Consider the following 25,760-nt stretch of genomic DNA (forward strand, 5'->3'; position numbering starts at 1 on the left):
GGCCGTTCAATTTGCATAGGAGAATATGATAGTGACCTTTTACGTCCTTGACTTCAGAGAGAAATTCAAAGGAAATTGAATTACCAATCAGGGTTAAAAGCCCAGCTTTCTTTCATGGGCCGCAAGACTCACATACAAATGGGAAATTTTTGAGATTTATAGAAGGGTGGTTGTCTTTTTTTAACTTAGTTTCTTTGAGGCATACAACCTCAGGATGTAACCCGTTAATTTCTTTACCAATGGAAAATCTCTTCCAATGGCTATTTAGCCCCCTGACATTATAAGACACAACTTTTATTTTCATGTTACAAGAGTGGCAAGGACCGTATGAAGTGGGGTAGATGAAATAAGGAAACCAGAGGGCACCTACCTTTGAAGAACTTAGTTAAAAAAAAACAAAAAAAAACCTAAAGCTGAAGACCTGTTTAAAACCAAAAACAGAAAAACACGAAACAGTAAGAACAAAATTGTCCTTCAGAAAGAGCCTAGCCGGTAGGCTCTATTTCCTTAGTGGGGAAAGTTTGTGTAAGGATCCCATTAGAGGCATCCTTTAGCTGTCAATCATAACTTCACTGTTCCTAGAAGGAAAATAATCTCATGTGATATATGAGTCCATAAAGAAGTAGAGAAGTAAGAAAACCTATGGAAAGAAGAATAATAAGCAGAGTAATACACTGAACAAATAATCAAAAAGTGTAGAGAGGCCTTTTAACCAGGAGAGAAAATATGTAGGCAGGGTCTTTCCGCTGGATCATCGCGTCTCTGAAGAGGGCCTGGGGTCTTGAGAGTTACAGTTTCTATGGCGATCGGGTATCCTGCAGTAGGACAGGAAATCTCTTCCTTCCTTAGGCGAGAATAGGACGGTCGTCTTTCCTTTGTAGAATACCAAAAGTTTAAGTGGAAAGCCCCATTTATAGGGGATATTATTTTCCCTCAATGTGGAGGTGACTGGGTTAAAAGACTTTCTTCCTTCAATCGTTTCCTTTGAAAGATCCGTGAACAGCTGAAGGTGAGCATAGGGTTCTGGAAAACCTCCTAGATCTTTAACCAATTTTTGAATTTTTTCCTTGATCTTGAAGAAGTGGACCCTTAAGATGGTATCTCTAGGTAGATCTTTATTGATATTCAGTGGTTTGGGAAGTCTGTGGATCCTATCTATGATGAGATCTTGGTCTGTAAGGGTACTGTCACACTTAGCGATGCACCAACGATCCCGACCAGCGATATGACGCTGTCAGGATCGCTGGTACATCGCTAAGTGGTCGCTAGTGAGCTGCCACACAGGCAGATCTCACCAGCGACATCGCTGGGGACGGGGGTCACTACTTACCTGTCACACCAGGCGATCCTGCGTCCTCCCGCCCGGCTCCACGCGTCGCTCGTCGTCACAGCAGGAAGCGCTGCAGGAAGCTGACGACGAGAAACAGTCCAGCCTGTTCTTGCGCGATCAGCGATAAGCAACGGGGGAGCGGGTTGTAGGTAAGTATCAGACACAGCGATATTGCTAGCAATATCGCTATAACGTCACAAGTTATAGCGATATTGCTAGCGATATCTCTTAGTGTGACATGCGCCGGTAGTAATTTTTTGAAAATTGTCTTGATGAAGTCTTCTAGTTTATTGGGTGAGATAGATTCTTGTATTCCTCTTTTTTTCAAGTTGTTTCGTCTGTTCCTGTCTTCTATATCCGCAACTTTAATTTTAAGTCTGTGAAATTCAGATTTGAGGTCATGGGTGTCTTTTGATAAATCATCAGTGTGTTCTTCCACTACAGTTAGCCGTTTTTCGTGGTTGTCTAACCTGCTGCTAAATTTATCCAAGGTGGACTGTAAAATTTTATTTTGGTTTTCAAATGATTGAGACATACTGGACGTGATTTTCTGGGCGAGAGTATCCATGTAAGAGTATATGGATATAACATCCAGATTTTGGGAAGGAGAAGGATTAGTGTTATCCATCTTAAATTTTGACCTTTCCGGCGAAAAGTTTGGTGAATTATCTCCAGACTCAGGACTTGTAGCGTTAGCTGGCGATGTGAATTTTTCAGACGTTTTACCAGGATTTTTCCTTTTTGATGAGAAAGATGTATCCATGACCTCTTTATGAGGAGATCTGGCCTTAAATGGGTTAACAATATCCACTTGATCTTTAAAGTGAGGATTGTAAGAATCCTGAAATTTTTGTGCTTTTTGAGGAGTTGTATTAGACACTTTCGTTGATTTGGACACTGGAGTAGCCTTGTGACTCATCTTGTGCCCTTTTTTTGAATCCTGCCTTGCAGGGATTATATTAGAGAGAATTGATATTATTGGTGATGTTTATACTGAATAAACGTTAAAAATATAGAAAATTCTTGTGTCTTCATATGCCTTTTTATAAAAGGGACCATGAGGAATGAGATACACCACAGAATCAGATGGCACTTTTAATATTGTATGATGCATACAGTAAAATCCTTTATTAACTGCACGCCGATATAGACGCGCTCCCTGTGACTTTAACCCCTTCATGACCCAGCCTATTTTGACCTTAATGACATGGCCATTTTTTGCAATTCTGACCAGTGTCCCTTTATGAGGTAATAACTCTGGAACGCTTCAACGCATCCTAGCGATTCTGAGATTGTTTTTTCGTGACATATTGGGCTTCATGTTAGTGGTAAATTTAGGTCGATAATTTTTGCGTTTATTTGTGGAAAAATCAGAAATTTGGCGAAAATTTTGAAAATTTCGCAATTTTCAAATTTTGAATTTTTATTCTGTTAAACTAGAGAGTTATGTGACACAAAATAGTTACTAAATAACATTTCCCACATGTCTACTTTACATAAGCACAATTTTGGAAGCAAAATTTTTTTTGTTAGGAAGTTATAAGGGTTAAAAGTTGACCAGTGATTTCTCATTTTTACAACAAAATTTACAAAACCATTTTTTTTAAGGACCACCTCACATTTGAAGTCACTTTCAGGGGTCTATATGGCAGAAAATACCCAAAAGTGACACCATTCTAAAAACTGAACCCCTCAAGCTACTCAAAACCACAAGAAGATTATTAACCCTTCAGGTGTTTCACAGCAGCTAAAGCAATGTGGAAGGAAAAAATGGACATTTTAATTTTTCCAACACAAATTTCCTTTCAGCATCAATTTTTTTCATTTTCACATGGGCAACAGGATAAAATGGATCCTAAAATTTGTTGGGCAATTTCCCCTGAGTACACCGATACCTCATATGTGGTCATAAACCACTGGTTGGGCGCACGGCAGGGCTCAGAAGGGAAGGAGCGCCATTTGATTTTTTGAATGGAAAATATGCTGGAATATTTAGCGCTTGCCATGTCGCGTTTGGAGAGTTGCTGTGTGCCTAAACACTGGAGCTCCCCCACAAGTGACCCCATTTTGGAAACTAGACCCCCCAAGGAACTTATCTAGATGCATAGTGATCACTTTGAACCCCCAGGTGCTTCTCAAATTGACCCGTAAAAAAAAAAAAGTACTTTTTTTTCACAAAAATTATCTTTTAGCCTCAGTTTTTTCATTTTCACATGGGCAACAGGATAAAATGGATCCTAAAATTTGTTGGGCAATTTCTCCTGAGCACACCAATACCTCATATGTGGTCATAAACCACTGTTTGGGTGCACGGCAGGGCCCGGAAGGGAAGGAGCGCCATTTGACTTTTTGAATGGAAAATTAGCTCCAATCGTTATCGGACACCATGTCGCGTTTGGAGAGCCCCTGTGTGCCTAAACATTGGAGCTCCCCCACAAGTGACACCATTTTGGAAACTAGACCCCTTAAGGAACTTATCTAGATGTGTAGTGAGCACTTTGAACCCCCAAGTGCCTCACAAAAGTTTATAACATAGAGCAGTGAAAATAAAAAATCATTTTTTTTCCTCAAAAATGATTTTTTAGCACGCTATTTTTTATTTTCACAAGAGTAACAGGAGAAATTGGACCACTAAAGTTGCTGTCCAGATTGTCCTGAGTACGCTGGTACCCCATATGTGGGGGGGGGGCACTGTTTGGGTGCACGGCAGGGCGCAGAAGGGAATGAGCGCCTATTGACTTTTTGAAATGAAAATTAGCTCCAATCGTTAGCGGACACCATGTCGTGTTTGGAGATCCCCTGTGTGCCTAAACTTTGGAGCTTCCCCACAAATGACCCCATTTTGGAAACTAGACCCCCTAAGGAACTTATCTAGATGCATAGTGAGCACTTTGAACCCCCAGGTGATTCACAGAAGTTTATAATGCAGAGCAGTGAAAATAAAAAATCTTTTTTTTTTCCTAAAAAAAAATTTTTTAGTCGGCAATTTTTTATTTTCACAAGGGTACCAGGATAAATTGGACCCCAAAAGTTGTTTTCCAGTTTGTCCTGAGTACGCTGGTACCCCATATGTGGGGGGGAACCACTGTTTGGCACACGTTGGGTCTCAGCAGGGAAGTAGTGACATTTTGAAATGCTGACTTTGATGGAATGGTCTGCCGGCGTCATGTTACATTTGCTGAGCCCCTGTGTGCCTAAACAGTAGAAACCCCCCACAAGTGACCCCATTTTGGAAACTAGACCCCCCAAGGAACTTATCTATATGTGTGGTGAGCACCTTGAACCCCCAAGTGCTTCACAGAAGTTTATAACGCAGAATCGTGAAAATAAAAAATCATTTTTTTTCCCTCAAAAAAAATGATTTTTAGCCCGCAATTTTTTTTTCACAAGGGTAACAGGATAAATTGGACCCCAAAAGTTGTTGTCCAGTTTGTCCTGAGTACGATGATACCCCATATGTGTGGGGGAACCATTGTTTGGGCACACGTCAGGGCTCGGAATGGAAGTAGTGACGTTTTGAAATGCAGACTTTGATGGAATAGTCTGCGGTCGTTATTACGTTTGCAGAGCCCCTGATGTGCCTAAACAGTGGAAACCCCCCACAAGTGACCCCATTTTGGAAACGAGACCTTCCAAGGAACTTATGTAGATGTATGGTGAGCACTTTCAACCCCCAAGTGCTTCACAGAAGTTTATAATGCAGAGACGTGAGAATGAAAAAAAACATTTTTTTTTCCACAAAAATAATTTTTTAGCCCCCAATTTTTTATTTTCCCAAGGGTAACAGGAGAAATTAGACCCCAAAAGTTGTTGTGCAATTTTTCCTGAGTACGCTGATACCCCATATGTGGGGGTAAACCACTGTTTGGGCACACGTCAGGGCTTGGAAGGGAGGGAGCACCGTTTGACTTTTTGAACGCAAAATTGGCTGGAATCAAAGGTTGCACCATATCGCGTTTGGAGACCCCCTGATGTGCCTAAACAGTGGAAACCCCTCAATTCTAACTCCAACCCTAACCCCAACACACCCCTAACCACAACCCTAACCCCAACACATCCCTAACCCTAATCCCAACCCTAATCATAAACCTAACCCCAACACACCCCTAACCCCAACACTAACCATAACACTAACCACAAGCCTAACCCTAATTCCAACCCTAACCCTAATTCCAACCCTAACCCTAATTCCAACCCTAACCCTAATTCCAACCCTAACCCTAATTCCAACCCTAACCCTAATTCCAACCCTAACCCTAATTCCAACCCTAACCCTAATTCCAACCCTAACCCTAATTCCAACCCTAACCCTCTTTCCAACCCTAACCCTCTTTCCAACCCTAACCCTCTTTCCAACCCTAACCCTCTTTCCAACCCTAACCCTCTTTCCAACCCTAACCCTCTTTCCAACCCTAACCCTCACCCTCTTTCCAACCCTAACCCTCTTTCCAACCCTAACCCTAACCCTCTTCCTAACCCTAACCCTGATGGAAAAATAAAAATAAAAATATTTTCTTTATTTTATTAGTTATGCCTACCTATGGGGGTGATAATCGGGGGGTTCATTTACTTTTTATTTAATTTTGATCACTGTGAGAGTGATCAAAATGAAATAATGGAATCTGCAGCCGGCAGATTCGGGCGGGCGCACTGCGCATGTGTCCGTCATTTTCCAAGATGGCGGCGCCCATGAACCGGACCCGCCGGACACCGGGAGCGACAGGGGGACTTTGAAGGTGCCGGGGGCGGTGAGAGTGGGTGAGGGGGTTATCGGAAGCTGGCAGGGAGCGGAGGGAATGGGAGGGGGGGCAGATGATGACAGCGGCGGCAGATCGCCGGGGGGGGGTCGAATCGGTGTCTCCAGCCATGTCCGATGCTACTGCAGCATCGGCCATGGCTGGATTGTAATATTTCAGCAATTTTCATTGATGAAATATTACTATCGCTCTGATTGGCTGTTAAAAGTGAAACAGCCAATCAGAGAGATCGTAGCCACGTGGGGGCGAAGCGACGCCCCCTGTGGTGAATTACAAAGCCCCCTATATCTGCGGGTAAGGTGACCTTTCATTGACCCCGGTCACCCGACCCGCAGGGAGGCTTTGAATTCATGACACAGGGTATGCGTCATAGGTCGGATTGGCACCGACTTTCATGACGCATACGCTGTGTCACAGGTCGGGAAGGGGTTAAATGCAGCCGTGACAGGCGGCTAGTCTTCACACAGGGCTCAGTGACGTCAGTCCCCGCTCATAAAATATGCAACAGGGGAGCCGGCAGCTGATACACGGCACCGCTGAAGAAAGGCAGATCACCCCAGTGGAGTCGCACAGGAGCGGTGGGGAGCGGAGGTAACATAGAAATAGGCACAAATCACCGACTATTTTGTGTCCTTCCGCCTCACAGATCTGTTATGACAGGAAAATGGCATACTTGAGATAGGACATTGAGATGAAAGAGATCCCTCCGCAGCCATTATAGCTCCCGCAGCCTCGCACAAAGCAGGGGAATATAGCGAAATTAGGACACCCTGGGACATCCAAAGGGTCTAAAACAGACAAGAGGAGATTCCAAAAAAAAGTCAATGTCTTTTAATTATGCAACGAGAGAAATCCTGTCAGATTAGGCACAGGGTAGGGACTATTTTGTATCTTTCCGCCAATCAGCTGGTATATGACAGGATTTTTGTAAAAAAAATATCTCCAAATGACAATAAAAATCTTTAAAATGTGGTAGACAAGCGTGGAGATACTTTTTCTGAGGACATGGACAGCCGGTGGTTAATGGAGGGAGCAGGGAAAGGATTTTTTTTCACTCACGGTTCAAAATGGTGTCACCTTGCAGTAAAATGGCGGGAAAAGGCCTCAGATTTCAAAAATGTCTTTTTTAATGTCCAAAGCTCAGACAAGGGGTATCAGAATGTACCTCTGAGTAACGAGAAAACAATCCTTCCGTGGGTTGCTTTATTTGTTGCTTTAGGAGATGCCTCCTCAGAGATCCTGAGCCGTGCGTGTTACACCATCGCCAGCTCCCCCATGTTTCAGATTGGAGAGAAAGTTTGGCTCTCCATGCGAAACATTAAGTTAAAGATTCCGTCAGCCAAGTTGGGCCCCAAATTCATTGGCCTGTACAAGATTGTGGAAAAAAATCAATCCAGTGGCGTACAGGCTGTGCCTTCCACCCTCTTTCAAGATCCATAACGTCTTCCATAAATCTCTACTGAAGCCTTTTGAAGCAGTCCGGGGAGAATCCGAGTCCGCTGCGCCTCCGGTTTTGGCTGAGGGACATGTGGAATATGAGATTGGTCATATCGTAGATTCCAGATTGGTACGGCGGTAAGTACAGTACCTGGTTCATTGGAAGGGGTATGGGCCTGGAGGACAGGTCCTGGGTGCCAGCCTGGTTGATGCATGCGGATTGCCTGGTTCGGGCTTTCCATGCTAGGTACCCGGGCAAGCCTGGGGGTCCAGAGGCCCCCCTGTTGAGAGGGGGGGTACTGTGATGATACCAGTGCTGGTGGACCTGCACTTCTGGGGTTAATGTTTTGATCTAGGTGCAGACTCTTACCTGCACACCTGGGGCTTATTATGGTGGCCTCTCATTGGTTCTGGGAAAGCTTCTTATAGCCTCAGGAAGCTCCCATCCCTGTCAGTTATACTTTCGCCCTTGGCAGAGTTTTGTTGACCCCTGAGTGTGTTTGTGCTGTGTTCTGGTTGCCTGATACTCTGTGTACGACTCGGTCTGTTCTCTGGATATTGCTGGTTGGATTCTGCTTGGTAGCTTCTATTAATAACAGGAGAAACAACAAGAGCACGCAGTTAGCATAATGTAAAAAATATTCGAATTTTTATTAAATATCAATAGTACTCGACAAGTGACAAGAAAGTGCTCATGAACTAGTGTGGACAAAATGTCCTGTGGAGAAATCCCCCTCACACTTTCCCCTCAATGGAAAGTCCAGTAAGTAACACACATGAAAAACATATCTCATTTCATATCATAACGCCATATGGCATATAAAAGGGTAAACCACTGCAAAACAGTGATGGAATAGCAAGTAGAAATCGCCTGCTAGCAATAGTTAGAGAGAGGATGCAAACTGCAACAGTAAACTCTGGGGCTGACAGGAGGTCAATCACTACCTGATTCATCTTCTCGCACATGCCATTGGTCTTTGGGTGGTACGGTGTTGTACAGGTTACAGAATTCATGGAACACTTCTGCCTCGAAAGCTGGACCTTGGTCTGTGAGCACTCTTTCAGGATACCCATGTGGTCTACAGAAATGCTGTTGGAATGCTCTGGCTGCTGTCCTGGCAGTTTGATCTTTGACAGGCACAACTACCAGGAATCTTGAGTAGTGGTCCACAATGGTAAGAGCATAGATGTAGCCTGACCGGCCTTGAACCAACGTCACATGGTCCAAGGCTACCAACTCAAGTAGCTGTTTGGTGATGATTGGCTGTAGAGGAGCTCTCTGGCTGTCTCGATCCTTTCTGCGCAGGTTACACTGTCCACACTCCCGGCACCACCTCTCAATGGCTTTCCTCATACCAGTCCAGTAAAACCTCTCTCGGAGCAATGCTTCCAACTTCTTCCGTCCGAAGTGTCCAGCTCCATTGTGGTATGCTTCCAGGACCATTGACGCCTCTCTCTTTGGGACTATCACCTGCCAAACCAGCTCATGAGTGCGGGCATTGATACTCCTCCGACACAGTTTCCCTTCATAAATGAACAGCCGGCCTCTCTCCTTCCACAACTGCTGAGTTTCTTCAGGAGCATCTGATTCCGGGCGTGAGTCAACTTGTGACAGTAGCTCCTTCACTAGGCGGACTGCAGGGTCCCTATCTTGCAATTCTGCCCCATCATGATGGGGCAACGGATTCAGGGTGACCTCCTTCAGGCCAGACCGTCTGTTTCTCACTCCCTGAGCACGCTGGGCCGCAAGTGGCCTGTGGAAGGGAGGTAACCATTTCCTCAAGAGCCTCAGGGTCTTCTCCTGCATCTGGCAGATTAGGCATCCTGGACAGCGCATCAGCATTGGCATTCTTGTGCCCTGCTCGGTATTTGATAGTAAACTCATAATTAGACAGCCGAGCCATCCATTGCTGCTCCATAGCTTTGCAGTGTCCAAGTGGGTCAACGGATTGTTGTCCCTGAAGATAGTAAACCTTGCGGAGGCTAGGTAATGCTTGAACCTTTCGGTGACAGCCCAGACTATGGCAAGGAACTCCAGCTTGAAAGAACTGTAGTTGTCAGGGTTCCTTTCAGTGGGGCGCAGCTTTCTGCTGGCATAGGAGATCACTCTTTCCTTTCCATTCTGTTCCTTGCGACAGTACTTCTCCTAGTCCCACAGTGCTGGCATCTGTGTACAGCACAAAGGGTTTCTCATAATCTGGGTAGGCCAGAACTTCGTCACCTGTGAGAGCCATCTTCAATCTGGTGAAGGACCTTTCCAACTCTTCAGTCCATTCAAAGGTGGAATTTTTCTGTTTGATCTTCTTGGACTACCCAACCAGAAGGTTTTGCATAGGGGTGGCTATTTCAGTAAAGCCTTTGATGAATCTTCGGTAGTAGCCTACCAGTCCAAGGAATTGGCGTACCTCATGGAGGTTGCTGGGCTTCATCCAGTCCCGGATGACTGTGACCTTGTCAGGATCTGTGGCCACACCTTCTGCACTGACCACGTGACCGAGGTACTGTACCTTAGGCTTCAGGAGGTGACACTTGGAAGGCTTCACCTTCAGGCCAAAATTGGACAAAGCTTCAAACACTTCAGTCAAGTGTTCCAGATGATCTTCATAGGTTTTGGAGAAAACAATGACATCATCCAGGTACAGCAGGACCGTCTCAAAGTTCATGTGTCCCAGGCAGCGCTCCATCAGCCGTTGAAATGTTCCTGGCGCAGTGCAGAGCCCAAATGGCATATAATTGAACTCACAGAGACCCATTGGAGTTGTAAATGCTGTTTTCTCCTTATCTGCCTCTGCCATGGGAACCTCCCAATACCCACTAGTGAGATCCAAAGTGGAAAAGTAATTAGCAGTTTTAAGTGCAGCCAATGACTCCTCAATTCTAGGTAATGGGTAGGCATCTTTATGTGTAATGCTGTTAATTTTCCTGTAATCAACACACATTCTCATGGTACCATCCTTTTTCTTTACAAAAACTATGGGAGCTGCCCATGGGCTACAACTGTCCCTAATAACCCCAGCTTCCTTCATTTCTCTCAGCATACTCTTAGCACACTGTTACTGTGTTGGGGGTATAGGTCTGTACCTCTCCTTTATGGGTGGATGGTCTCCAGTGGGAATATGATGTTGAACCCCTTTTGCCTGCCCAAAATCTAGTGGGTGTTTGCTGAATACCCGCTCATACTCTTGTGTCACTCTATAAACCACATTTCTCTGGTATGAAGGTGTAGAGTCAGTTCCCACCTGCAGTTGCTGGCACCACTCCTCTGGCTGCTTCACAGAGCCAATGTCCTCCACCTGACCGGATGAGACCAAAGGCTCTGCTGCCTGCAAAGAGTTGTTATTAACAGTGAGCAGCTTAGCAACTGTGGCGTACCGAGGTATTCTGGCCTCTCTTCCCCACAATTCAAAAGACGTACAGGTACTCTCCCTTTTCTGACATCAACCACCCCTCTGGCTGTCAGGACAGTGGGCCTGCTATCGGAGTATACTGGTTCTACCAATGCCTGGTAATCTCTCCCTCTAAGACCTATAGCTGCCCGACACCAAACCAACATTTCACATCTGGGGGGTATTGCAATGGGGAATGCATCACTCACTCTGACGCTGCCAATCTCTCCGCCAGAGAGTTCTACCTGTTGTCTTTGCATCAGGGCTTGGATCTCCTTCTGCAGGACTCTTTGTTCTCCGGAACCAGCAGTCTCAGCCACCTGTTGCAACAAGACAATAACCTCGGACAGACAGTTTTCAATTACATTTGTACCAAGAGTCATCATGGGATTACATTCACGTCGATCAATATCAACAACAATCAGGCCCTGAGATTTCAGCTCTACCCGACCCACTTTAACAGTAATCTCTTTACATCCAATCTGCGGCAAAGACTGACCATTACTAGCATCTACAGTCAGTTCATCAGTGGGGCCACGGGTGAGTTCAGAATCAGCCCAATACCTCTTATACAAAATATACGGCATAGTGGTCACCAGGGAGCCAGTGTCCAGCAAAACGTTCATGGGGATGCTGTCAATCACCACAGGAAGGATCGGTCTTCCTCCCACATACTTGGCTCTCCAGTTCCTTGGGCCTGGGGATCCTACTCCTGGGGGTTGGCCCTCTGCCCCAGGGGTTGCTCGTTTAAAGGACAGTACCTGGCAAGATGACCTGCCTTGTAGCAGCGACCACAGATGGGACATCCGTCCTGGTCATAGCGATCGTTGTTCCTTCCTCGAAGTGGCGGGGCTCTTCTCCGGAGCCATGGGACATCCTCTGGACTGGAAGCAAGCTGGATCTTTTCTTTGGAGGACACCTGCAGGGACTGCACGGTTTTAGTAAGTGCAGCCATTCCTTTGGTCAACTCCTGGACTTGAAGACGCAGCTCCTCAGTTGGTTCTTTATCCAGAGTCTGTGCATCAGCTTCCACAGGGATAGAAGGAAAAGATGTTGCTTCCTGATGATAGGTGATCGCTGGACACGTCAGGGGCGCTGGACGGATGTCAGTGGATTCCTGCAGTACCCGAATAGCCCTGTCCTTAAATTCAGCAAAGTCCAGATCGGGGTTTTGCAGGATTATGATACGCAACTGTCCTCTGTGGGTACTGGACAGGAGTCCTTCGATAAACTGCTCCTTTAATAGTTTGTCTTCCTCTTTCACACTGTCAGGATCAACTTGCTTAACTGCTCGCAGTGCCTCCTGCAGGTTGAGAGCATAGTCCCTGATACTGTCCTGCGCCTTCTGTTTACAGCCAAAAAACCTCATCTTGATTTCAGCTGCAGTGTGGGTGTCAAAGGTGCTTCTCAGCTTGGCCAGGATCTTTGCAACAGTCTCTTTATCAGTGCCCTGCCAGGCTTTCACCTCTCTCTGTGCTGCACCCGTTAGCTGTCCTATCAGGATATTCACTTTCTGGCTTTCAGACAGGGGGTAAACTTCAAACAAACTGCACAGTCTCTCTTTAAATTCACTCAGGGTATGTGACTCACCCGAGTACATAGACAGCGGCATTATGGAGACCGCTGCTGCAGGCGCTCCTCCTTGCTGTGCTGCGGGGTTGGCGGCAGCGTCCGCCGCTGCATCATTACTTGGTGCGGACATCCTCTCCCCCCCTAGTTAACGTTAGCCAGGGCCGGGGGTTGTATGAGCTCACCGGCGGCCACTTCACAGGCCTGATGCTCTGGGCTGTAGGCCTCAGCTCCTCCTCTTCTCGCGCGCTGTTCTCTCTTCCTGCACGGCACTTCGCTTCTTCACGCTCTGCGGCAGGCCCCGCCCATGAAGGCCTGCCCCCTTCTTCCCGCGCAAGCCAAGCAGCGCGGCAGTGGCAGCGAATGGCGCAAAATTTTCACACACAGTCTATGGCACACAGGACCCGGGGGTACCGGGCTCCGTAATCCTGTTCGTGACGCCAAATTGGGTCGCCCTCCCAGGGCTGTGGGGTACTTGGTACCGGGCCGGTGTCAGGGGGATGTGTCACAGCAGCGGTGACCCGGTCCGTGGCCCTGGGCGCCCAAATCAATGGGGGTTTGTAGTTAATGGAATAATAGTTCATGACGCCACCTGTGGTGTTCGGCAAGGGAGGTGTTAAGCCGACGCTGCATGCAGATCCGCTGGGACTGATGGTGTGGTGCAGCAAGAATGTAATAGCTCCCCACAGGTGAAGCTATAGTCCCAGGGCAGTCTAGAGGTGGTTGGCACGGGGATGTAGCAGTGCCGGAAGGGTAGGAAGCAGACAAGACACAGCGGGGTGCAATTTCTGTACCTTTACTTGATAACTGCAGTCCAGGGTTCTGATTACAGATGGTACTGGAGCAGGCTAGCCTGGAAGAAATTCAGGGATTCTCTCTCACAGACGGGCTGTGCAGTCTCCTTCCTAGCGCCTGATTGAATGAAGTACTCCAAGTGCTGAGCTACACTGAAGTCCTTCCTGTCAGATGTTCCCAAGAACCTTACTTGCACGGCAGACAGCTGTAGCCTATCTCGGGGGCTCCTCTTTCCTGAGTCCCGGCTCTCTATCCAAGTTGCTGTTTTGCCCTCAAGTCTTAGATGGGAGCAGGGCATTTACAGCCTCCTACTCCTCTGGTGTCTGTTGCAGGACCTTAAGTGTCCGTACAACCGTGGAGACCAGGCTCTAGTTCTTGCGTTCTCACGCTGAGGGAGCTCGCCTTCCGCAGCTCAACCTCCAGCTTCTCCTTACACGTCTGCACACTTCACCCTCCGCAGACTGATTGACCACTCCTTCCCCTTGGCCCACAGAGAGCACTCCTCCCCTTAATCCTGGCTCAGAGTTCCCCTGCTGGCCTGGAGTGGAACTGTGCTGCATGTATGGAGTGACGGTGAGAGAGATCCATCATTGTCTCCAAGCCTGGCATTACCCTCCCCTGGAGGATGGCAAAGCCACTGTGGCGGCCATACTCCCGGGGGCGCCACATTCACCAAACAGAAGCAGAAGGAAAGTGACAGGTACCCAGGCCAGGGAGCAGAAGCTGTTGTGTCTGCTGTGGATGTCAAGAGGACACCCAATAAAGTTTGGACCTGATTGAACGGATTTCTGCGTCTGGCTCCCGTCTGTTCCGCAGCCGAAAGGGACCACCCCCAGTCGGCCCCTGTACTACACTGCTACAGCCGCCACTTTCTATACACAGAGCGGTGACTGATACCGTGCCAGCGCAACCACTATGACTGGAAGAGCAAGGCTGCTGGGAGGAATAAAGTTAATTTCCTCCCTGCAGAGGGGCTCTCAGTGCAGGCGCCGCATGGTGTCAGAACACTATTAACAATTATACTGTGTATTGGAGGAGCAGTGGTGACATCATTCTATATATAGGGGATCACTGGGGGAAAACATAATGTATGTACGGGAGCTGTGGGATCATCATATGGTGTATAGGGGAGCTGTAAGCCCAGCATACTGTATATAGGGGAGTTGTACATGGGGAACTTAGGAACATAATTAAATGTTAATTGGGCACTTAAACATTATTGTTATAGGGGCACTCAGTATTGTGACCATCAAAGTTGCACATGGAGTATTACCGTATATACTCGAATATAAGCTGAGATTTTCAGCCCATTTTTTTTGGCTGAAAGTCCTCCTCTCGGCTTATATTCGAGTCATATACACCGGGGGGGTCGGAGGGGGAGGGGGAGCGGGGGTGTCAGGTCATACTTACCCATCCTGACGCTGTCTCTTGAGCCCCCAGATTCTCCGCACTCTCTCTTCCTGCCTTCAGCGGTCACGTGGTACCGTTCATTAAAACTCATGAATATGCGCATATTCATGAGTTTTAATGAGTGGTATCACATGACCGCTGAACGCAGGAAGAGAGAGCGTGGAGAAGCTGGGGGCTCAAGAGACAGCGTCAGGACGGGTAAGTATAACGATACTCACCTGTCCTGCGTCCATGGCTGCTTGCTGCTGTCTGTCATCGGTCAGTGACTTCACACAGCAGAGGGCGCGGTGACGTGATTAGTGCGATGACGTGGCAGATAGCGGTGAGCAGCCATGGACGCAGGACAGGTGAGTATCTGACACCCAGCGACGGAGAGGTGAGTATGTCATTTTTTTATTTTTACATGCAGCAGCAGCAGCAGCACGTGGGGGAATAATCTAAGGAGCTTCTTATGGGGTCAGCATATGGGGGAATAATCTAAGGAGCTTCTTATGGGGGCAGTATATGGGTGAACAATCTATGGAGCTTCTTATGGGGGCAGCATATGGGGGAATAATGTATGGAGCTTCTTATGGGGGCAGCATATGGGGGAACAATCTATGGAGCTTCTTATGGGGGCAGCATATGGGGGAACAATCTATGGAGCTTCTTATGGGGGCAGCATATGGAGGAATAATCTATGGAGCTTCTTATGGGGGCAGCATATGGGGGAATAATCTATGGAGCTTCTTCTGGGGACACCATATGGGGGAATAATCTATGGAGCATTTCCCACCCTAGGCTTATACTCGAGTCAATTAGTTTTCCCAGTTTTTTTTGTGGCAAAATTAGGGGGGGGGTCTGCTTATACTCGGGTCGGCTTATACTTGAGTATATACGGTATTACTTTCTAGGGAAAAAATGTGAAGGGCACATGAAATTAATATTTTCTTGGAGGCAATTTTACCATCTAGCGATCACAAAGGAGGCATTATTATGATGTAAAGGGCACAGTGTTGGCATTACTATATACTATATGGGGCAGTAAGAGGAGCTCTGTTTTTGTACCACACAGTAGGTGCAGTAATAGGGAAACATATGGCAGCAGCGGCTCAGTATTGGGGTATCAGCAGGATGAGGAGTTTGTTCAGGCTGGGAATACATTTGCACATGGAAACACAAGAAGCAATGGGATGAAGCTGAAAGGGAGAAAATACAGATTAGATATTAGAAAAAAACTTTTGACAGTGAGGGTGATGAATGAGTGGAACAGGCTGCCATGAGAGGTGGTGAGTTCTCCTTCAATGGGGGTCTTCAAACAGAGGCTGGACAGACATCTGTCTGAAATGGTTTAGTGAATCCTGCATTGAGCAGGGGATTGGACACAAGGATTATGATTCTACATGTGAACGGTGCTGGAAATGTGAGAAGTCAGATGTGTCTTTGTTGCAATCTCTGCAGATGAGTCCTGGCTGGAGAAGTAGACATGTCTGTCTGGGCCACATGGAATAGACGGGAACACCTGAAAGAACGTCAGCTGTAAGTCACCATCTATAACTGTACTGTAATCTCTTATATGTTCTGTAGGACTGGTATCTACCACTATGTGTCACCATATGGCGGTAATATCAGTGCTGGTCTTTGTATAGAGATTTATTTTCAATAACAGTGTGGTCATCTCTTGAGGTTCCCCTATACCGCCATAGCATGATTACCTAGTTAGTGGCCACAAGGAGACACAGACAGAAAGGGCCCCTGTGCAAGAACAATATATGGGCCCTTTGCAGCCCAAGAGCACCTTCTTTGGAGGTAGATATGGGCCCCCTTACCTCTTGCGCCCATGTGCGGTTGCACCATTGACATGTTCTCCTGTTAGGGGCCCACTCAGATGTTTTGCCCCCCCTGAGCTGAACCCCTAGCTATGCCTCTGCGGAGATTACATCAATTCTGGCGACCTAGCTGACACGCCGGGACATGCGGAAATCTCCTGTGACATCAATGATTGCCAGGTGTCAATGAAAAGGTGCAGTTGGAAATGCTCTGATTCGCATCACATCTCAGGCGTACTGAGCAGACTCCATCTTAGGTATGGGCAAATTAGTAATGGCTATACGCTATTACGTTTCTAGGCTAAGCATAGACAGAATACAATGGTAAGTGGTATTGTGCATGACCTAATCTAATACCGGCAAAAACTAATGTGTTAACCCCTTAACGACCGCCGATACGCCTTTTAACGGCGGTAATTAAGGGTACTTAAACCACAGCGCCGTTAATTCACGGCGCTGTGATTTAAGTGAATAGCGCCCCCCAGTGTCGGATTTTCTCCGGGGTCTCGGCTGCCAGGGGTAGCCGAGACCCCAGAGAACATGAATCGGTCGGTTTTTACCGACCCCCGCTTTTGCGATCGCCGTTATTAACCCTATAACGGCGACCGCAAAAAAAAAAAAGCCGCGATTTTACATTTAATTTCTCTTTCCTCTGATGTGATCGCACATCAGAGGATAGAGAAATAGGGTCCCCGGTCCCCTCCCGGTACCTCTCCCTTGTCCTCCGTCCCCTCCCGGTGGTCCCGCGCCCGCCGGCGTCATCCGATGGGCGCCGCCATCTTGAAAATGGCGGGCGCATGCGCAGTGCGCCCGCCGGGAATCTACTGGCTCCGGCTGGCAGATTCCATTCATTATTTTGATCACTATGATAAACGATCATAGTGATCAAAATAATAAAAATAGTACATAACCCCCCCTTTTATCACCCCCTTATTCTGGCACACATAATGAAATAAAAAAAATATTTTTTTTTTCAGTTTTCCATAAGGGTTAGGGTTAGGGTTAGGCTAGGGGTAGGGTTAGGGTTAGGCTAGGGTTAGGGTTAGGCTAGGGTTAGGCTAGGGTTAGGCTAGGGTTAGGGTTAGGCTAGGGTTAGGGCTAGGGTTAGGGTTAGGCTAGGGTTAGGGTTAGGCTAGGGTTAGGTTAGGGTTAGGCTAGGGTTAGGTTAGGGTTAGGCTAGGGTTAGGGCTAGGGTTAGGGTTGGGCTAGGGTTAAGGGCTAGGGTTGGGCTAGGGTTAAGGGTTAGGGTTGGGCTAGGGTTAAGGGTTAGGGTTAGGGCGAACTAGGATTAGGGTTAGGATTAGGGTTAGGGGTGTGTTGGGGTTAGGGTTGGAGCAAGAATTGAGGGGTTTCCACTATTTACCAACTTTGGGGGTCTAAAAATTGGGGTCTAAAAAAATCACTTTTGTGGAAATAAAAAAGACTTTTTATTTTCACGGCTCTGCGTTTATAAACTTCTGTGACGCGCTTGGGGGTTCAAAGTGCTCACCACACATCTAGATAAGTTCCTTAGGGGGTCTAATTTCCAAAATGGGGTCACTTGTGGGGGGTTTCCACTGTTTAGGCCCATCAGGGGCTCTGCAAACGCAACATGATGCCCGCAGACCATTCCATCAAAGTCTGCATTCCAAAATGGCACTCCTTCCCTTCCGAGCTCTCCCATGCGCCCAAACAGTGGTTCCCCCCCACATATGGGGTATCAGTGTACTCAGGACAAATTGCATAATAACTGTGGGGGTATGATTTCTCCTGTTACCCTTGTAAAAATAAAAATTTGGGCGCGAAAAGATCATTTTTGTGGAAAAAAATGGATTTCTTATTTTCACGGCTCTACGTTATAAACTTCTGTGAAGCACTTGAAGGTTCAAAGTGCTCACCACACATCTAGATAAGTTCCTTCATGGGTCTAGTTTCCAAAATGGAGTCACTTGTTGGGAGTTTCCACTGTTTAGGCCCATCAGGGGCTCTGCAAACACAACATGATGCCCGCAGACCATTCCATCAAAGTCTGCATTCCAAAATGGCACTCCTTCCCTTCCGAGCTCTCCCATGCGCCCAAACAGTGGTTCCCCCCCACATATGGGGTATCAGTGTACTCAGGACAAATTGCATAATAACTGTGGGGGTATGATTTCTCCTGTTACCCTTGTAAAAATAAAAATTTGGGCGCGAAAAGATCATTTTTGTGGAAAAAAAATGGATTTCTTATTTTCACGGCTCTACGTTATAAACTTCTGTGAAGCACTTGAAGGTTCAAAGTGCTCACCACACATCTAGATAAGTTCCTTAGGGGGTCTAATTTCCAAAATGGGGTCACTTGTGGGGGGTTTCCACTGTTTAGGCCCATCAGGGGCTCTGCAAACGCAACATGATGCCCGCAGACCATTCCATCAAAGTCTGCATTTCAAAATGGCACTCCTTCCCTTCCGAGCTCTCCCATGCGCCCAAACAGTGGTTCCCCCCCATATATGGGCTATCAGTGTACTCAGGACAAATTGCATAATAACTGTGGGGGTATGATTTCTCCTGTTACCCTTGTAAAAATAAAAATTTGGGCGCGAAAAGATCATTTTTGTGGAAAAAAAATGGATTTCTTATTTTCACGGCTCTGCGTTTATAAACTTCTGTGAAGCACTTGAAGGTTCAAAGTGCTCACCACACATCTAGATAAGTTCCTTCATGGGTCTAGTTTCCAAAATGGAGTCACTTGTTGGGGGTTTCCACTGTTTAGGCCCATCAGGGGCTCTGCAAACGCAACATGATGCCCGCAGACCATTCCATCAAAGTCTGCATTCCAAAATGGCACTCCTTCCCTTCCAAGCTCTCCCATGCACCCAAACAGTGGTTCCTCCCCACATATGGGGTATCAGCGTACTCAGGACAAATCGCATAATAACTGTGGGGGTATGATTTCTCCTGTTACCCTTGTAAAAATAAAAATTTGGGGGTGAAAAGATCATTTTTGTGGAAAAAAAAATGGATTTCTTATTTTCACGGCTCTACGTTATAAACTTCTGTGAAGCACTTGAAGGTTGAAAGTGCTCACCACACATCTAGATAAGTTCCTTAATGGGTCTAGTTTCCAAAATGGGGTCACTTGTTGGAGTTTTCCACTGTTTAGGCACATTAAGGGCTCTCCGAACGCAACATGGCATCCGATCTTAATTCCAGCCAATTCTGCGTTGAAAAAGTCAAACGGTGCTCCATCCCTTGCGAGCTCTGCCGTGTGCTGAAAAAGGGGTTTACCCCCACATATGGGGTATCGGCGTATTCAGGAGAAATTGTACAACAAATTTTGTGGTTGATTTTCTCTTTTAACACTTGTGAAAATAAAAAAAAAATTGGTTCTGAAGTAATTTTTTTCCACAAAAAAGTTAAATGTTAATTTTTTCCATCCACATTGCTTTCGTTCCTGTGAAGCACTTAAAGGGTTAATAAACTTCTTGAATGTGGTTTTGAGCACCTTGAGGGGTCTAGTTTTTAGAATGGTGCCACTTTTGGGTATTTTCTGTCATGTACACCCCTCAACATGACTTTAAATATGATGTGGTCCCTAAAAAAAAGGCTTTGTAAATTTTGTTGTAAAAATGAGAAATCGCTGGTCAACTTTTAACCCTTATAACTTCCTAACAAAAAAAAATTTTGCATCCAAAATTGTGCTGATGTAAAGTAGACATGTGGGAAATGTTATTTATTAAGAAATTTATGTGACACATCTCTCTGATTTAACGGCATAAAAATTTAAAGTTTTAAAATTGCAAAATTTTAAAATTTTTTGCCATATTTCTATTTTTTTCATAAATAAACACAAGACTTATCGAAGAAATTTTACCACTAACATGAAGTACAATATGTCACGAAAAAACAGTCTCAGAATCAGCAGGATCCATTAAAGCGATCCAGAGTTATAACCTCATAAAGGGACAGTGGTCAGAATTGTAAAAATTGGCCTGGTCATTAAGCTGCAAACTGGCTCTGTCGCTAAGGGGTTAATCTTAAAGTGACAAGTGCCGCGAGTAAACATAACTCATGTTGTATATTATGCCATATGTGATTGTAAGCTGATTTATATTGGCCTTACATCCCGGGAACTACATGTAAAAACTCAACGCACATGATGTGGATGGTGTGAGCACGTTAAAGACCATCCCCAGTCATATAAAGGCATGCCACAATTGTATCCCCAATAAGTTGAATATCCGGGGTACTGATATATGTGTGTATATACGTGTATGCCTTCTTGATGTTACAATTTAATGATACAAAATATTGTTATATTTTCTTGGTGGATTGTTGACTCCATGTCTTTAGTAGATAATTACATGTTGGGAGTGACCATTGTGCTCACTTTTATAATCCCCCTATTTAAGGCGTAGGGCTGTTTTTGGCATATTGTGAATGTAACCTGCTTTCTGTCCTGATGATATTGTTTCAATTGTTGTGTTTTCCCAGCTACCATCTCTGAACAGAAGGACTACAGGACAGTGTGGAGGCCATATACTAGAGGAGGCTTATTTAGGTCATAATATGGACAGATATTTTTTATTCAGGAACATTTTAATAACACGGTTATTTTTAAAGGACTCCGTGTCTGGATGTGCTGCAGAAGACTGGAAAAGAGAAAAGTCTAAAGAAAGGAGATGTGGATGAGAAAAGTCATCATGGCATCTGGACAAGATGGAGACTAAGAGAAAGAAAAGACTCAATCAGAGAAGAGGTCACTTATAAGGTACCAGGATGGAAATTTTTACTTGTTGATACTGACTGCGTCTCATCAGTACTGTGGTTCCTGTATAGTCCGCAGTCTGATAAAGACTGATAACAACTCCCAGCATCTCCCTACCATTGTTAAGGACATACTGGGAGTTGTAGGTTCATGAGATACAAATGTACATGTGCCTGACTTAGAGGGATTCAGCTCGTCAGTTATTAATCACATGATGTCATAGACCTAATGGAAAAGGGAAGAATTAGTTTGGTAGAAAGGCAAAATGGGCGCCTTCAGCATCATCTGCCTTGGACACCAAAATACTTTACTCTGGCCCTGGTAACAGATAGGTCATGTGGGATTTTGCTTTATCAGTGTTCTACGGTGAATTTTGTGTGCCAGGGCTGCTTTTTAGTCCCAATTCGGCCCTGAATCCCCTTATGTATCTGAATGTAAGGAAGAGTGTGAACTTGTGCTAATTGTGCAGTAACACTTTGTCATCTCTGCTCCATCCTGTCTTCCAGCACAGGGTTAAATTGCTCCGACTCCATATCTGGCTTCATGGCTTGATCATAGATGCTGGATCCTGATCCCCAACAAAATCCCACCAACCCAAGATTGTGAAAGAAACACACAAAACACTTTTATTGGATGTTAAATCGACCGAATTTTATTCCAAATCTCATAATTATTATTTTATTCAGTGTCTGAAATTTAGAATCAGCCAATTACTATGAAAAAGACACTGAAAATGGCAGAACCCCCGACTCACGAAGAATCATCCTTCAGCACTCAGGAGAGGAAAAACCCCCTGTGGTGGAAACCTCTAGGGAACCATGGCTGTAGGACTGCCCTTCCCTTGGGCTTAGAAGGTTAATGCCAACATGTAACAGCAAATTGTACCAGAATTTGTACATTGTATCATATTTGTTATGGAGAAGCCTAATGCGACCTCTCCAGGCCGTCCATATAAAGGTGAAGGCGGCGAGTACCGGACGTGACGGAGATCTGGCTGCAACATCTGTCACCCCGTTGATCTGGCTGGCTAGGCGGTATGGCTGATCTTGCTGGCTAGGCGCTATGGCTGATCTGGCTGGCTAGGCGGTGTCCCCTTCCTCCCATTGTGGAGTGATGAAGCTCCAGGTCTCCAGACACATCAAGTACGGCTCCTCCTATGGCGGAATGACTTGTGGTTCTGGAATCTTCTCCTGCATCATAGATGCATGTGTTTATGACATCAGCACGGTTGCCATAGTTACCACAGGTGTTTTATACTGTGGTTTCATTGGCTAGAAAGTCCCTCTCAGTGATTCAAAGAATTAACCCTTGAATGACTGGCATTATGCCTTTCTCCAGAAGCCTGTAAAATAAACTTGTCACTAGACAGGATCATTATTATATTTTAAAGTTTCCCCAAGTAAAGTCTAATAAGTGAGCGCAACTTCAGAGTTGATGTGTAACAAGCACAATAATTCCATTAAGCCCTACTAAATGTATAAATGCACAACATGAGAACAGAGCAGTCTCATAGAAAATGAATGATACTGAGGTGAATGCAGTTAGATATAGGAGGCTATATAGGGGCTCATACTGTTAGGAATCTGTGTCCTGCCATACATATGCAGAGATTCAGATCCTCACATTTGTCTCCAGAGGCTAAGTCCTTTCAGCCAGCTTCTGAGCATGCTCGTGGAATGAGCTCCCATTGGAGTTCAGGAGTCAGGAGCTCAGGTCCTGCTCCTGATTCCATTGGTTCAGCTCAGGGCTCTGGAGATTTCCGGCAGGTCCCGTACGCTATAAAAAGTGCGCATGGCCGTTCCGCCATGCGCTAGTATTCTCATACTTGCTGCTGTGTGTTTGGTATGGATGCTTGGTCTGGTGGATGACGTATTATGAAACCCCTTCCCTCTGATATTACGATTGTGTGAGTGATTGGGCAGCCGCCAGTAGCAGCGCTAGCGCGCTCCAGCGATACCTTTTCAGCAGCTTAGCGTCTGCATTGTGCCAGCAGTTTGCAGCGTCTTGCCTGCGGCCCTCGCCGTGCTGCAGTTGCAGCCTATACCCGCGTCCGCAGTTGCGACGTCTCGTGTCTTAACAAACGGTAGGTCTAAAGGGAGTAGTCCTGCTGCCGAAGGCTACTTCTGTGACTGTAAATACCGTGACACTTTTGCTGAGACTCTGTGAGTCTAAAAACAGACTCAGCGTTATTACACATGTATGTATGCTTGCAGCTCTGTGGGTGAAACAGAGTTTGTATGTGCTTGCAGCTCTGTGAGTGAAACAGAGCTTGTGTATGCTTGCAGCTCTGGGAGTGCAACAGAGCTTGTCTTTGTGTTTGCAGCTCTGTGAGGTAAACTGAGCTCGCTCCAGCATTACTTTATATGTCTTTGTGCTTGCAGCTCTGTGTGTTCAACAGAGCTTGCTTTCTGCATCTGGGTCTCGTCCAAACCCTGTGCACTTCCCCGCCTGATAGCTCTGCAACCATCTAGCAGCGGTTTTACCAACTACCGCACGGTGGACCCCGAGCGGTGAACGCACTTTATTTATAATTTTATTTAGTGCTTTCCACCGCTCATAACATAATACTAGCCCCAGGGTCTGGCTAGAGATGGCAGACCAGCAGCAGCTGTTACAGGTCGTGCGACAGCTCGAGGCTCGTCTGGCTACCCTTGAGAGGTCTCTCGCAGCTGCGCAGGCCACAGATGCTGCTGTTCAGGCACTCAGAGGCGGTAGAGCGTATGTCCAGGTCCGTCCCTGCGCCGACAGTTACCCACCTCCCGTTGCCCAATAAATATTCTGGGGATGGCGCCTCCTGCAGGGGTTTCATCAGCCAGTGCTCGATACACCTGGAGCTGCTGGCTGCTCAATTCCCCACGGAGCGGGCTAAGGTGGCCTTTATTGTTTCCCTACTGTCGGGCAAGGTGCTGGAATGGGCTACTCCTCTGTGGGAACGTGGTGATCCTCAGATTCGGACCGCTGCCAACTTGCTTACAACCATCAGGCAAGTTTTTCTCGGTCCTCGGGTCACTCACGACACGTCTCTGCAATTACTCACCCTTACCCAGGGGTCACTCTCGGTCAGCCAGTATGCCGTTGGTTTTCGGACACTGGCATCCGAGTTGGAATGGTCCGACAGGGCCTTAATCCACGTCTTTTAGCGAGGTCTAGCAGAGCACGTGAAGGATGCTCTCTCTACTAGAGAGATCCCCACCAGTTTAGAGGAGCTAATCTCCATCTCCTCACGGATTGACCTCCATTTTTCGGAGCGCGGTATGGAGCGGGCGCACTCCAAGCGCAAATCCGTTTCAGCTCCCAAATTTTTTGAACCTCCTGAGCTGGTGGAGCCAGAGGTTCTACCTCCTGAGCCCATGGAGATATCTCGTACCAACCTTAATTCAGACTCCGACCAGGATTCCATTTGCGGTTGTCACCATGTTTGTGCGGTTTCTTCGGAAGCCGTCTCCCCGCAAAACGTGGAGTCTGAACCGGTCATCGAGACTTTTGTGCCTCCTCATCTCAGGGCTCAGGTGCTCACCTGGGCACATGCGCCTAACACGCACCATCATCGGGGCTATATGCAGGTCTCTAAGCTACTGGCTGGTGCGTATTGGTGGCCCCATAGAGCTTGGGACATTAAAAAATTTATTCAGGCTTGCACCTTTTGTGCTCAGCCTAACCATCCCAGGCAGAGTGTGGTGACATCTGCCGACATGCGGTGGCGTGCTTCGGTCATTCCCGCTCCTGCCATCTCCCAGGTGTCCCTCTTGAAACCTGGTGACCTCGATTCCACTGATGCCTTCCAGGTGTCTCGGGTGACTGTAACACCTACCTGGACACCAAGCTCGTCCTCGGATGAGTTTGAGCCCTGTGCCATCGTAGGGCACGGGTCAGTCGCCCAGAAGGTTCAGGGAGGAGGGGGCCTTAGGAGGGGGGGTAATGTTAGGAATCTTTGTCCTGCCATACATATGCAGAGATTCAGATCCTCACATTTGTCTCCAGAGGCTAAGTCCTTCAGCCAGCTTCTGAGCATGCTCGTGGAATGAGCTCCCATTGGAGTTCAGGAGTCAGGAGCTCAGGTCCTGCTCCTGATTTCATTGGTTCAGCTCAGGGCTCTGGAGATTTCCGGCAGGTCCGTACGCTATAAAAAGTGCGCATGGCCGTTCAGCCATGCGCTAGTATTCTCATACTTGCTGCTGTGTGTTTGGTATGGATGCTTGGACTGGTGGATGACTTATTATGAAACCCCTTCCCTCTGATATTACGATTGTGTGAGTGATTGGGCAGCCGCCAGTAGCAGCGCTAGCGCGCTCCAGCTATATCTTTTCAGCAGCTTAGCGTCTGCATTGTGCCAGCAGTTTGCAGCGTCTTGCCTGCTGCCCTCACTGCGCTGCAGTTGCAGCCTATACCCGCGTCCGCAGTTGCGACGTCTCGTGTCTTAACAAACGGTAGGTCTAAAGGGAGTAGTCCTGCTGCCATAGGCTACTTCTGTGACTGTAAATACCGTGACACTTTCGCTGAGACTCTGTGAGTCTAAAAACAGACTCAGCGTTATTACACATG

The 25,760-nt window shown here is 46.7% G+C and overlaps 1 protein-coding gene and 1 long non-coding RNA gene across 7 annotated transcripts in view; one reads left to right on the top strand and one right to left on the bottom strand.

The window, feature by feature from the left end:
- Positions 1 to 25,760, bottom strand: part of LOC141069520 (immunoglobulin lambda-1 light chain-like) — a 1,030,357-nt gene that overhangs the window by 934,696 nt on the left and 69,901 nt on the right. The window lies entirely within an intron of this gene.
- LOC141069522 (uncharacterized) overlaps positions 1 to 25,760 on the top strand; it is a 209,683-nt gene that overhangs the window by 98,421 nt on the left and 85,502 nt on the right. For all 3 annotated transcript variants that reach the window (XR_012226584.1, XR_012226582.1, XR_012226583.1), the window contains one exon: positions 20,945 to 21,221. This is a non-coding gene — a long non-coding RNA (uncharacterized lncRNA). The remainder of the gene's footprint in view (positions 1 to 20,944; positions 21,222 to 25,760) is intronic.

The sequence above is a fragment of the Dendrobates tinctorius genome, unplaced genomic scaffold (assembly GCF_039654945.1).
Source record: "Dendrobates tinctorius isolate UK_male_01 unplaced genomic scaffold, ASM3965494v1 ptg000265l, whole genome shotgun sequence".
Classification (NCBI taxonomy): domain Eukaryota; kingdom Metazoa; phylum Chordata; class Amphibia; order Anura; family Dendrobatidae; genus Dendrobates; species Dendrobates tinctorius.